Source organism: Mercenaria mercenaria, chromosome 9 (genome assembly GCF_021730395.1).
Source record: "Mercenaria mercenaria strain notata chromosome 9, MADL_Memer_1, whole genome shotgun sequence".
Taxonomy (NCBI): Eukaryota; Metazoa; Mollusca; class Bivalvia; order Venerida; family Veneridae; genus Mercenaria; species Mercenaria mercenaria.
The window spans coordinates 66,499,296-66,511,393 of NC_069369.1; positions in this window are offsets into that span (position 1 = coordinate 66,499,296).

A 12,098-nucleotide genomic window follows, 5' to 3' on the forward strand; every position below is an offset into this window, starting at 1 on the left:
CGAATAAAGATTCCTTTGAAATTTAGATTTAAAGGAAACCTTTATTTTTCACGTTTTATTTTACTCTTGAACAATGTTACCACATACATTTATGATCCGTCTCCGTTGTCAAGTGCTTAAGGTCGCTTATCTCAAGTCGTTGTAACCTCTTACTGATAGACGGTCATGAATTCGAGCCCCTCGCTAACGATATGCAGCCTGACCGGGACTCAAATCCGGGGCCTTTTGCTTATAAGGCAAAAGCTCTACCGACTGAGCTTACGAGCCACTTACACATTTCCCCAACATTAGTAATTAGATTCGATCTAGCGCATACACCCCTGCAACCATAATTTCAGGACTCCAACGCTAAGGATAAATCATAACATTACTTAAGCGCTGTAAGACTTTCCATGCAATGTTGCCACGTTCAAACGTTATGTGGGAAAGTTGACAGTTGCTTATAGAGAATGGGAGTCTAGTACTTGCTGTGGCATCATTTTAGTCGATTCTTGATAGAAAAAAAAGCTTAAAGTGTATAGGTTTCTTTAATAATTTATAATTTTAGATCGATTGTAGAGTAAAATTCATACACATTATATCGTCCACTCTCCATGACTGTTTCCTTGAGTTCTGCCAGTACTCGCGAGGAACGAATGCATTGTGATGGTAGCAGTCAAATACTGCGGACGTAATTCGAACCCGCGGCCTCCGGGCTACAAGTCCAACGCTCTACCCATACATTATGATCTTAGATTTAGACTGATATATTAAAAACAGATTTTGATGAATTGAATATATCCGAACTTACCGATGTCTGGTTAGATGGGCTTTTGAAGAGTAGTTTTTTCCACAACAGTGGTAAGGACACGCTCCACTGTGTCTCTTCTCGTGCTCTTTAAATTACTTTTTTTCCGAAAAGACTTTCTGCACTCCTGGCACATTTATTCATTCTCCATGCTATAAATAGATAATAATAATGATAGTTTTAATGCTGTTACCCTCGGTGCAACAATGATAACTTTGTGCGTATTAAATGTTAATACTTATTTTTGTTTGTCTTTGATTTACGTCCTCTTTCAAACGTCATAATCATATGGTGCCGACAACTAAACTAACCATCGTTACTGGAAAGAACAAGTACTAGGCTTCCATCCCCCGTAAACAACTGTCAACATTTTCACTCAAAGATACATGGTCGGTTGCGCATATGATATATTTAGAGCAAAATAATTTCAAAATTTTATTATTTTACCTTTTTATGTATAGATATACAAGAAACGTTTAAAGAGCAGTAAACGTATAATTATTTCCAAGTTAGGGTGAGGAATGACGCTGCTCATTTTCACTGTAGCATTTTTGTGTATATACTAACCTATCGAAAGAAAAACAGCCTATTTCCAACATCTGCATCTTTTTTTAACAATATCAAAATGTTTACAGTTCAATCATTTAAAGACAAATATGTTCTACATGCATGATAAATAGTCTTTGACGTGTACGTTATCCTCTGGGGAAAATGACGTGTACGTTACCTCCTGAAAACCGCAACGTGTACGTTACCGCACCCTTTGTCTTACGATATCTTCAATATTCATGAATAGTCATGTTAAATATTTGGTACAGGACTTTGGACAATGACAAGCTTTATTCTAAACCTACATTCCAGCGGAAATTCTCTGCAGAATATGTCCTAGATGCGTAACTTGTGAACAGACGTGTTCGTTACCAAAATATTTTGCATCTTTCGAATCGGTTGGGCAAGGATTACGTAAAAACGGGAGGGGGTTTCATCAAGTTACATATATCCGTTGAAAGAGCTTTTTATTGCGGGGTTTATGCACGTTATCTCGTTTAAAACAATTGCGGATCAAAAAAGTTATAGTGAAAAAACATACCTGAAGCGGGCCTATTTTTAGCACTTTTGCGTGCACGTTATCCGATTTAGTCACGTGGTTTCCCCACCGTGTTGAACGGTGTGATAATGGGCTTCCCGATCGGGAAGTTTAGTTTCCAATTCGGGAAACTTTGAAACGGAGATATTTCAATGTTAGATGAAACTTTTATTTGGATAAAAAAAAATGAACAGTAGAAATTTAGATGGTTTGCAATGGTGTATTTCAATTAATGATACCATGCATATTCTTATGCACCGGGCCTTTTGAATGAACCAAGTCAAAATATGATAATTTTACTTCCCGAACGGGAAGCAAGTTACTAAATTTAGTAGCAAGTTTCCCATTCATGAAGTAGGGAAAACCCAGTGGTTAACTTCCCGAACGGAAAGTTTCCAGATTGACATACGTGTGTGCAGTCTTTTTAAGATTTGCGTACATGTTTAATTACTGCATAAAACAATTGCAAAGTAATCAGTAAGAGACCAAAAGTAGGCCTAATGAGAGATATGGTAACTGACATGGTGTATTGCAAAGTTGAAAGATCACCATTTCAAAAACGCTGGAGCAGAAAATCGCAATATTGGTGCGAGTTTGATCTGTGTTCTTTTTAATGTCGCCTGTGAAATGCAGTTAGCAAGAATTTGGTGCATTATTTTACTATTTCACTCTGTTCAGTTTGATGAATCTGACTATAAATGACGAGTTGATAAAATTTTCAATTAGAATGGTATGTATAAATTATACAACATGTAAAATTTGTACATACCATTTTGATTTAAGAATATTTACGCATCTTAATTGCTCGCTATCGTTATCTTATCTGACTGTAAATAGCCGCTAAAGAACACGTGATTCGAGTAAATAAAACCACGTGATCATAACGTCACTGTCAAAGTGACGTAGATTTCGGAAGTCATTTTCTGGCAAATGTCAACATGGATCAAGAAGCACCAAAAAGAAGATATCGTTTGATTGTTGACTTTAAAAGTCAGTTTCCAGAAAAGCTCTACGATGTAGCGAACGACGGTGCTTTGATAAAATGGAACAGAAACGGGTCTGTATCGGTACCAAATCCAGAAGAGTTCGAAAATAATGTGATGAAATGGTATCCAGGTTTTCTGCAGATCCCATCATTTCAGAATTTGAAGAGACTTTTCAGGGAATATGGGTTTGATAGAGTGGTAAATCAGAATAATCAGTACGAATGGTCTCACGAAATGCTAGTACCAGGAAGGAGAGAATTTCTGTCAGAAATAAAAACTCGAAGAAAGTCTTTCAGAACACCACAGAACCGTCGTGAATTTGATCCAAACAGTGATAACATAATTCCATCTGACGGTAGAAGGTTTCCATTAAGAAAGAGAGTTAAAACTAAACACTACAGCCCAAACAGTGATACAACGCCAAACAATTCGGATTACGGAGGTGCAGGTGAGGGATTCACACCAGTAAACTTTTCAAGTAAACAACAGTATGTTTTAAAATCACCGTTCAATGAAGCTGGTTCGTCACATGGACAAACAGGTCACACAAAAACTCCTAATGTTACTAATCATGTAGAAGAAAATAATATAAACCAAAATGCAGTGAAAAGGAACTTTGCACAAATCATGGACAGTTATGCTGAAAAAGAATTCAGTGAGCATGAATATAATGAATGGCTGGCAAAGCAGAGAAAGCTTGATGAAGCAAAGGCTGTACACGTGGAACATACTCCTGAAAAATCTAATGAATATTGGTGGATGTATAAAGACAACACTAATGAAATTGTGCAAACTGTTAATTTACCAGTAAGACAGCATACTAACCTGGAAGATTCAAATGCACCATGTGGATTCTGCAAATGTTGTTCAGCAATAAGTAATTATGTGCACCTGTTTGGAGAGGTCCCTGAAAACATTCAAGTTATTGACTGCCTGGAAGAAGTAGTTGAAAGCATAGAACCTGAAATCAAACTAAATTAGACACTTTGAACTTGGTTTGTGTGAAAAACGATGAAACAAAATATTTGAAACAGCATGTAAATTTGAAGTATTGTAAAATCTGTGAAAAAAATGGATTTAAAGATTTTTTTTAGAATTATTAAATTTTCTTTGATTTCAACTAAATCTCTAAGGTTATGCTATCAAGTGTTTATAAAAGTTTTAAAAAATCTATCTACTTTAACACAATTTCTAGTGGTCTTTGGCTTTATTTACAGATGAAAGATGGTGCTGTAATTCTAATATGTTTGATATAGATGTAGAACTACAAAATTACAGACAATTTTTTATCATAATACTGAAAGAGGAAAACAAATCTGTGAATTAAATATGTGTATTAAACATGAATTTGTTTTCTTGTTCATAAGATTTTGTACTAAGTATGTTGTTGAAACACCAGCATTATTTAAGTCTGCAGATTGAGAGGTCTGGTGCAGAGGACACTATTTGTTGTCTGTAAGTGGTTCTTGTATGTATGCATAGTTGTATATATACATAAAATGTTTTTGCCACTTTAAATCAACATTTTAAGGATGGGTGCATTGAAAATTTAATTCTTGAAGTCCTATCTTTAATTCACTTGTGCACTATGTCATGTTGTTCAAGGTGAGTTATTGTGATCACCCTGCGTCTGTCTTTGCGTGCTGTCAACAGTTCCATTGTCAGAACTCTAAAGGCCACAATTTTTGTCCCATCTTCATGACATTGGTCATAAAGTTTCTTTTAATAAAGTCTCAGGCATGTTTGATAATTGGTCATCTGTGATTAAAACATCAGGTCATTAGAAAAAACACTACAGAGTCCACCTTTTTAAGTGGTGAAAAAAGAAATGGACCACTGGCTGAATGTGAAACGTTTTTATAAACTCTAGAGGCCATATCTTCAACTTTTCTTGCATACCAGACGGGGATTTCCTGTATCTTTACCGGTGCTGGAAAAATCCATCTTACACCCAGGGGTGTAAGATGACTCTCGTGCTTTAAATGACGTATTACAAACTACATATATGTAGAAGATTTATGTAGTTATTTATATTTTATTTCGAAAACGGAATAAAAATCCAATACCTGGACAGTTCCTCTTTGTTCCTGATAGTATATTTCTCGATTCAAAACACGTTGTTTTATAAAAAAATCATAACGTTACGCTGGAACTGATAAAACAAAACCGGAACTAAACATTGTTATTTGTCTTTGAAACGTCATGACGTCTTTCCTGTTTACGGACGTTGATTTCCCGGGCTTTGTTTAAATACGCTGCTATAAGAAATAGTTCTAAAAAGAAAGCCGTTCGACCAATTTTATTTTTATTATTATATCTTTATATCGGTATGCCAGAAAAAGATTCTGTCACTGGTTATAGGTTCAGATGGGAATATCCGGCTCTTGGGTAACTGTTTAGGCGGTACCTCGGTAGGAACCTCGTTACCGCCTAAACAGTTACCCTCGAGGCCGGAAATTCCCATCTGCACCTAAACCAGTGAAAGAATCTTATAGTATTACATGGAACTTGATCAGAATGTTAATCTTGGTGAAAGCTAGACTCTTATCTATTGAGTTTGACTTTATTAGACATTTGCGAATTAAGTCTACGTGGACTGTGGACACCTAAGATGATAATTTGATTATATTATGCGCGGTAGGAAAAAGAGTTTATAATGGAAATAGGGTTTGGGTTATTATATCACCACTATGCGGTAGGTGATATAAATTTGGATGTGTCTGTTCTTAGCTCGAAGAAAAAGTAGAGCTATTGCACTCGCTCTGGCGTCGGCGTCGGCATCGCCGTGGGTTAAAGTTTTTGATAAAGTCAAATATCTCTGTTACTATCAAAGCTATTGACTTGAAGTTTATAAAAGTTATTTACTATCAAAGTCTGCACCAGGAGAAATAATCCCCATAACTTTGATTTGAATTATGATAGAATTATGCCCCCTTTTAACTTAGAAATTTTGGTTAAAGTTTTTGATAAAGACAAATATCTCTGTTACTATCAAAGCAAATGACTTGAAACTTGAAATAGTTATTTACCACACCAGGAAAAACAATCCCCATAATGTGATTTGAATTTTTACAGAATTCTGTCCCTTTTTCATTAAGAATTATTGGTTAAAGTTTTTGATATAGTCAAATATCTCTGTTACTATCAAAGCTATTGACTTGAAACTTAAAATAATCATGTGACCGTTGATGCCCTAAATGTGACCTTGACCTTGAAGCAAGTCATGCGCTTTGCAAGTTGTCTCAATGTGGTGAACATCTGAGTCAAGTTTCTTTAAAATCCTTTAAGCAGTTCAAGAGTTACACGTCACACTCGAATCACAGTTATATGACCTTTGACCCCTAAATGTGACATTGACCTTGTAGCTAGCCATCCAAAACATACGCTCTGCACGTCGTCTCGATGTGGTGGACATTGGTGCAATGTTTCTTTAGAATCCTTCAAACAGATCAAGAGTTACAGAGCGGACACGAAACAAAGTCATATGACCTTGACCCCTAAGTGTGACCTTGATCTTAAAGAGAGCCACCTGATACAGGCGCTCTGCACATCGTCTTTATGTGGAGAACATTTGTATCAAGTTTGTTTAAAATCCTTCGAGGGGTTCACGAGTTACAGAGCAGAGTCGGCACGAATGGACAGACAGACACACAGACAGACAGACGGCCAGATGAACACCTGTGTCATCCCAAAATACGTTCCTTCGGGCATATAATAATAACAGAGGAATGGAGACGTAAGATATTACGTTATTATGTTTTACCTGCTGACCTTGATTTTGATCCCAGCTGACCAGTTTAATCTTTTTTATGTCGGATGACGACGACCATGGAATACGGATACATTGTGATCAGACTAGCTCATTTTTTCAACTTTGTCGCAGATGCGCAACGTATAATATTGAAGAACATTTCAGGAAAGTGTTATGACGCCAGATCAAATACTTTTTTTGCGATATGCATAACAAAACATTTCTCTGGCGAACAGACGGACGTAAAGACAAATCCAAATCTTATCCTGTGTGGTGACATATACCATCATTATAGGAGAATGTTTTCCTACCAAACATAAATTAAAATTATCATGTTGAGACGGTCCCCTTGAAAAATCAATCGTCTTAGGTGTTCACAGTCCACGAAGACTTAATTCGCAAATGTCTATTAGTAAGTTATACTGTATCAAAAAGTATGTTAGAAAAACCTTGTTAATTCTACTGAGTCCAAATTTTTACCCGATCTGCATGATACTTGGTTAGAATATTGTCTTAATAAATTTTAAATCTAGCCAAAGTTTGAAACTTGGTTATCTGGGTTAATACACTAGATCCCTAGGTAAAACCTTGAAAAATCTTTGTAACACTACAGAGGCAATATTTTCTGCTTTTTCTAAATGACACAGACAAAATATTTTACTTTACAGAATGTTGGTCAGTTTTCAAACTAGGTCATGTTGGGGTCAAAAACTAGATCACTGGGTCAAATCATAGAGAAAACCCTTGTTCACAGTCCAGAGGCCTCATTTTATTTTTGAGTTACATGGAACCTGGTAAGAACATTAGTCTTAATAAAATTTTGGTTAGTTTTGAAACTGGGACATATGAGGTCAAAAACTAGGTCATTTGGTCAAATTGAAAAAAAAAACACTCTTTAATAACAACAACAACAACAATATAGATAGCAAATGTGATAATTATCTCTCTCTTTTGTAGTAATATTTTTCTAATGTTTGTCTGGACAAATAGTTTGCAACTACTGAAACTTGCTATACTGATAAGGGGCAAGGAGAGGAGGTGTGGAGCGCAAGACCCAGTAAATCTGTATACAGTGAAACTTCTTTAAACCCAAACCCCGGAATATCTGAAATCCCTCCAAACTGAACAAATTTTGGGGTCCCAAACTTTGGGCTTCTTATTTCATTAGAAAAATACCCCTGTAAACCAGAACTCCTGTATTCTGGAAATCAAATAAGTTTTCCAGACCAATTAAACGACTATTTATCAATACAAAAGAAACCCGGAAAACTGAACTGTTTTTAACGGAAAACTGAACTGTTTTTAAGGCAATCAGAATTTTGGCACTTACTTTTCAGATGATTACCAGAATTTACGCTGTTCAGCAAATATTATATCCATAATGACTTTAACAGTGTTGTTTCATACAGTGACTAAAAATGATCAGAATTCAAAATGAAGCAGCCTGAGGTTGCTTAGATGTTGTAGATATATTTACCGGTATGTAATGAAGCACACATTCCATGACAAAACCCCTTTAAACCGAACAACTCTTCTGGACCAAACTTTTTCTCTGGTCCAGAGGCTGTTCCCCAGTATAATTTTTCTTTTCTTTTTTCCTGGCAAAAACTCTGCAGCTAGAATTAGGGGCATTTACAGAAATTTCAAGTAATGATTGTTATAAATGAGAGGAAGTGCAGGGCACAAGAATTGTCTTGAATAATATCCAGATTATCTCCCTTGATACACTTGTCTAGGCAATAACTTTGCGACTGCTGTGGGAAATGAATAAAATGATACTACCTTCAGTTCAACACCACTCATAATCATATCTATGCAGCAGGTATATGACCTTAATTATCTCTGTTTTTGTCTATTAGAATGTCTGGAGTAATATGCAATAGATTTACTTAAAAATGCCATATTTCCCATTGCTATGAAATAGCAGACTGAAAATATTTCTATCCTAACTGGGTATCCAACACAAAGCCTCTCAGGCAGAAACTCTACCATGCTGCTGTAAAAGCTAGCTCTATAGCATGGCCATTTAAGCGCCCCTTCTACCTTACTGCATGCCCCCTCCCCCCACACCCATTTTTAAAATTTGCCCTTGAATTCCAGGAGTTTGAACCTCTGCGGGACTTTTCAAGTTGGATTTATATATATTCATGATTTATTCACACTGGGCAACAACATCACAACCTGTAAAATATTTCAGTCCCAACAAAGTATCAAACCCATGACATCTTACAAGGCAGAGCCATGTTGAGCATTATAAAAGCTAGCTGTAAAGCATGGCAGTATAACTGCATCCTTATTCTCTACTGTACTACATTACAGTCCACATTAATTTTCTATCATATTTTCACCAAGGCAGTCTGAAAGACAGCTCAATCCCCCGCCACTGTTATGGATAGTGAAAGAGTAAACATTTGACCTTGAGCTGTGACCTTGACCTTGAATTAACATGGCTGACTCATGAATTCTGCAGATCGTCTTGATGAGGTGATCATTTGACCCAAGTTTCATGAAAATCCTTCAAGGAGTTTAGGAGATACAGAGCTCAAACCTTTGACCTTGAGTTGTGACCTTGACCTTGAGTTGACATGGCTCATAAGTTCTTGATGAGGTGATAATTTGACCCAAGCTTGATGAAAATCCTTCAAGGGGTTTAGGAGATACAGAGTGGACACAAAATGGAAGGCTCAAATATTTGACTCTAAGTTGTGACCTTGACCTTGAGCCTGCATGGCTGACTCATGGTTTCTGCACATTGTCTTGATGAGGTGATCATTTGACCCAAGTTTTATAAAATTCCTTCAAGGGGTTTAGGAGATATAGAGCAGACACAAAATGGAAGGCTAAAACCTTTGACCTTGAGTTATGACCTTGACCTTGAGCCAGCATGGCTGACTTATGAGTTCTGCACATTGTCTTGGATAGGTGATCATTTGACCCAGGTTTCATATGAATCCTTCAAGGCGTTTAGGAGATACAGAGCGGACACAAAATGGAAGACTCAAACCTTTGAACCTGAGTTGTGACCTTGACCTTTAGCCAACATGGCTGACTCATGGGTTCTGCATATCACCTTGATGAGGTGATCATTTGACCCAAGTTTGATGAAAATCCTTCAAGGGGTTCAGGAGATACAGAGGGGACACGAAATTGAAGGCTCAAACCTTTGACCCTAAGTTGTGACCTTGACCTTTAGCTGGCATGGCTGACTCATAAGTTCTGCATATTGTCTTGATGAGGTGATCATTTGACCCAAGTTTTATAAAATTCCTTCAAGGGGTTTAGGAGATATAGAGCGGACACAAAATGGAAGGCTCAAACCTTTGACCTTGAGTTGTGACCTTGACCTTGAGCCGACAAGGCTGACTCATGGGTTCTGCACATCGTCTTGATGAGGTGATCATTTGACCCAAGTTTCATGAAAATCCTTGAAGGGGTTTAGGAGATACAGAGCGGTCACAAAATGGAAGGCTCAAAACCTTTGACCCTAAGTTGTGACCTTGACCTTGAGCCGGCATGGCTGACTCATGGGTTCTGCACATCGTCTTGATGAGGTGATCATTTGACCCAAGTTTCATGAAAATCCTTGAAGGGGTTTAGGAGATACAGAGCGGTCACAAAATGGAAGGCTCAAAACCTTTGACCCTAAGTTGTGACCTTGACCTTGAGCCGACAAGGCTGACTCATGGGTTCTGCACATCGTCTTGATGAGGTGATCATTTGACCCAAGTTTCATGAAAATCCTTGAAGGGGTTTAGGAGATACAGAGCGGTCACAAAATGGAAGGCTCAAAACCTTTGACCCTAAGTTGTGACCTTGACCTTGAGCCGGCATGGCTGACTCATGGGTTCTGCACATCGTCTTGTTGAGGTGATCATTTGACCCAAGTTTTATAAAATTCCTTCAAGGGGTTTAGGAGATACAGAGCGGACACAAAATGGCAGGCTCAAACCTTTGACCTTGAGTTGTGACCTTGACCTTGAACCGACAAGGCTGACTTATGGGTTCTGCACATCGTCTTGATGAGATGATCATTTGACCCAAGTTTCATGAAAATCCTTCGAGGGGTTTAGGAGATATGGAGCAGACACAAAAGTGTTACGGACAGAAGGACGGACGGAGATCATTCCTATAACCCCCCACCACTTGTGGCGGGGGATTAATTATGTCCATCAAAAATACCTCCACTTTAGGCTGTTACACAAAATATTTGCTTTGGTGGGAAAGTGGCCATATTTGACATTGCTGTTGTTTGAATTACGTTGGACTTTTGGAAAGGAGGAGTTATGTGTTCTTGATTTAGGAATAATTGGACTGTATTGGCTTCATTACAACATAAATATTCCAAACTTAGTATGTACAGTCAACATTGTTCATGGGACCACCTGTTTTAAGCGACTTTTTTTATTAAATGAGATTCGAACATGTCCTAGAGATCATCAAGATAAACATTCTGACCAAGTTTCATGAAGATAGGATCATAAATATGGGCTCAAGAGTGTTAACAAGCTTTTCCTTTGATTTGACCTGCTGACCTAGTTTTTGAACCTATATGACCCAGTTTCAAACTTGGCATAGGAATCATCAAGATAAACATTTTGACCAAGTTTTATGAAGATAGGGTCATAATTATGGCCTTTCGTCAACAAACTTCTCCTTTGATTTGACTGGGTGACCTAGTTTTTGACCCAACATGATCAAGATATGAACTTAACCTAAAGGTCATCAAGACAAACATTCTGACCAAGTCTTATGAAGATACGGTCATAAATGTGGCCTCTTAGTGTTAACAAGCTTTTCCTTTGATTTGATTGGGTGACCTAGTTTTTGACCCCACATGAAACAGATTCTAACTTGACCAAGAGGTCATCAAGACAAATATTCTGACCAATTCTCATGAGTTTCAAACTTAAAATGTGGTCTCTATAGTGTTTACAAAATTTTCCTTTGATCTGGCCTAGTGACCTAGGTTTTGACCCTACATGAACCAATTTCGATCTTGGCCTAGGAATCATCAAGATTAAGATTCTAACAAAGTTTCATGAAGATAGGGTCTTAATATGGACTCTAGAGTGTTAAAAGGCTTTTCCTTTGGTTTGACTGGGTGACCTAGTTTTTTAATCCACATGACCTGGATTTGAACTTGACCAAGAGGTCATCAAGACAAACATTCTGACCAATTCTCATGAATTTGAAACTTAAACTGTGGACTCTAGAGTGTTAACATGTTTTTCCTTAGACCTGGCTTACTGACCTAGTTTTTGACTCCACATGACCCGGTTTCAAACCTGACCTAGAGATCATCAAGACAAACATTCTGACCAAGTTACATAAAGATTGGGTCACAACTGTGGCCTCTAGAGTGTTAACAAGGCAAATGTTGACGCATGATGCCGGACAAAGACCAGTCACAATAGCTCACTTTGAGCACTATGTGCTCAGGTGAGCTAAAAACAAGCAAATTCAGTGAATTTATATCCCCCACCAAAT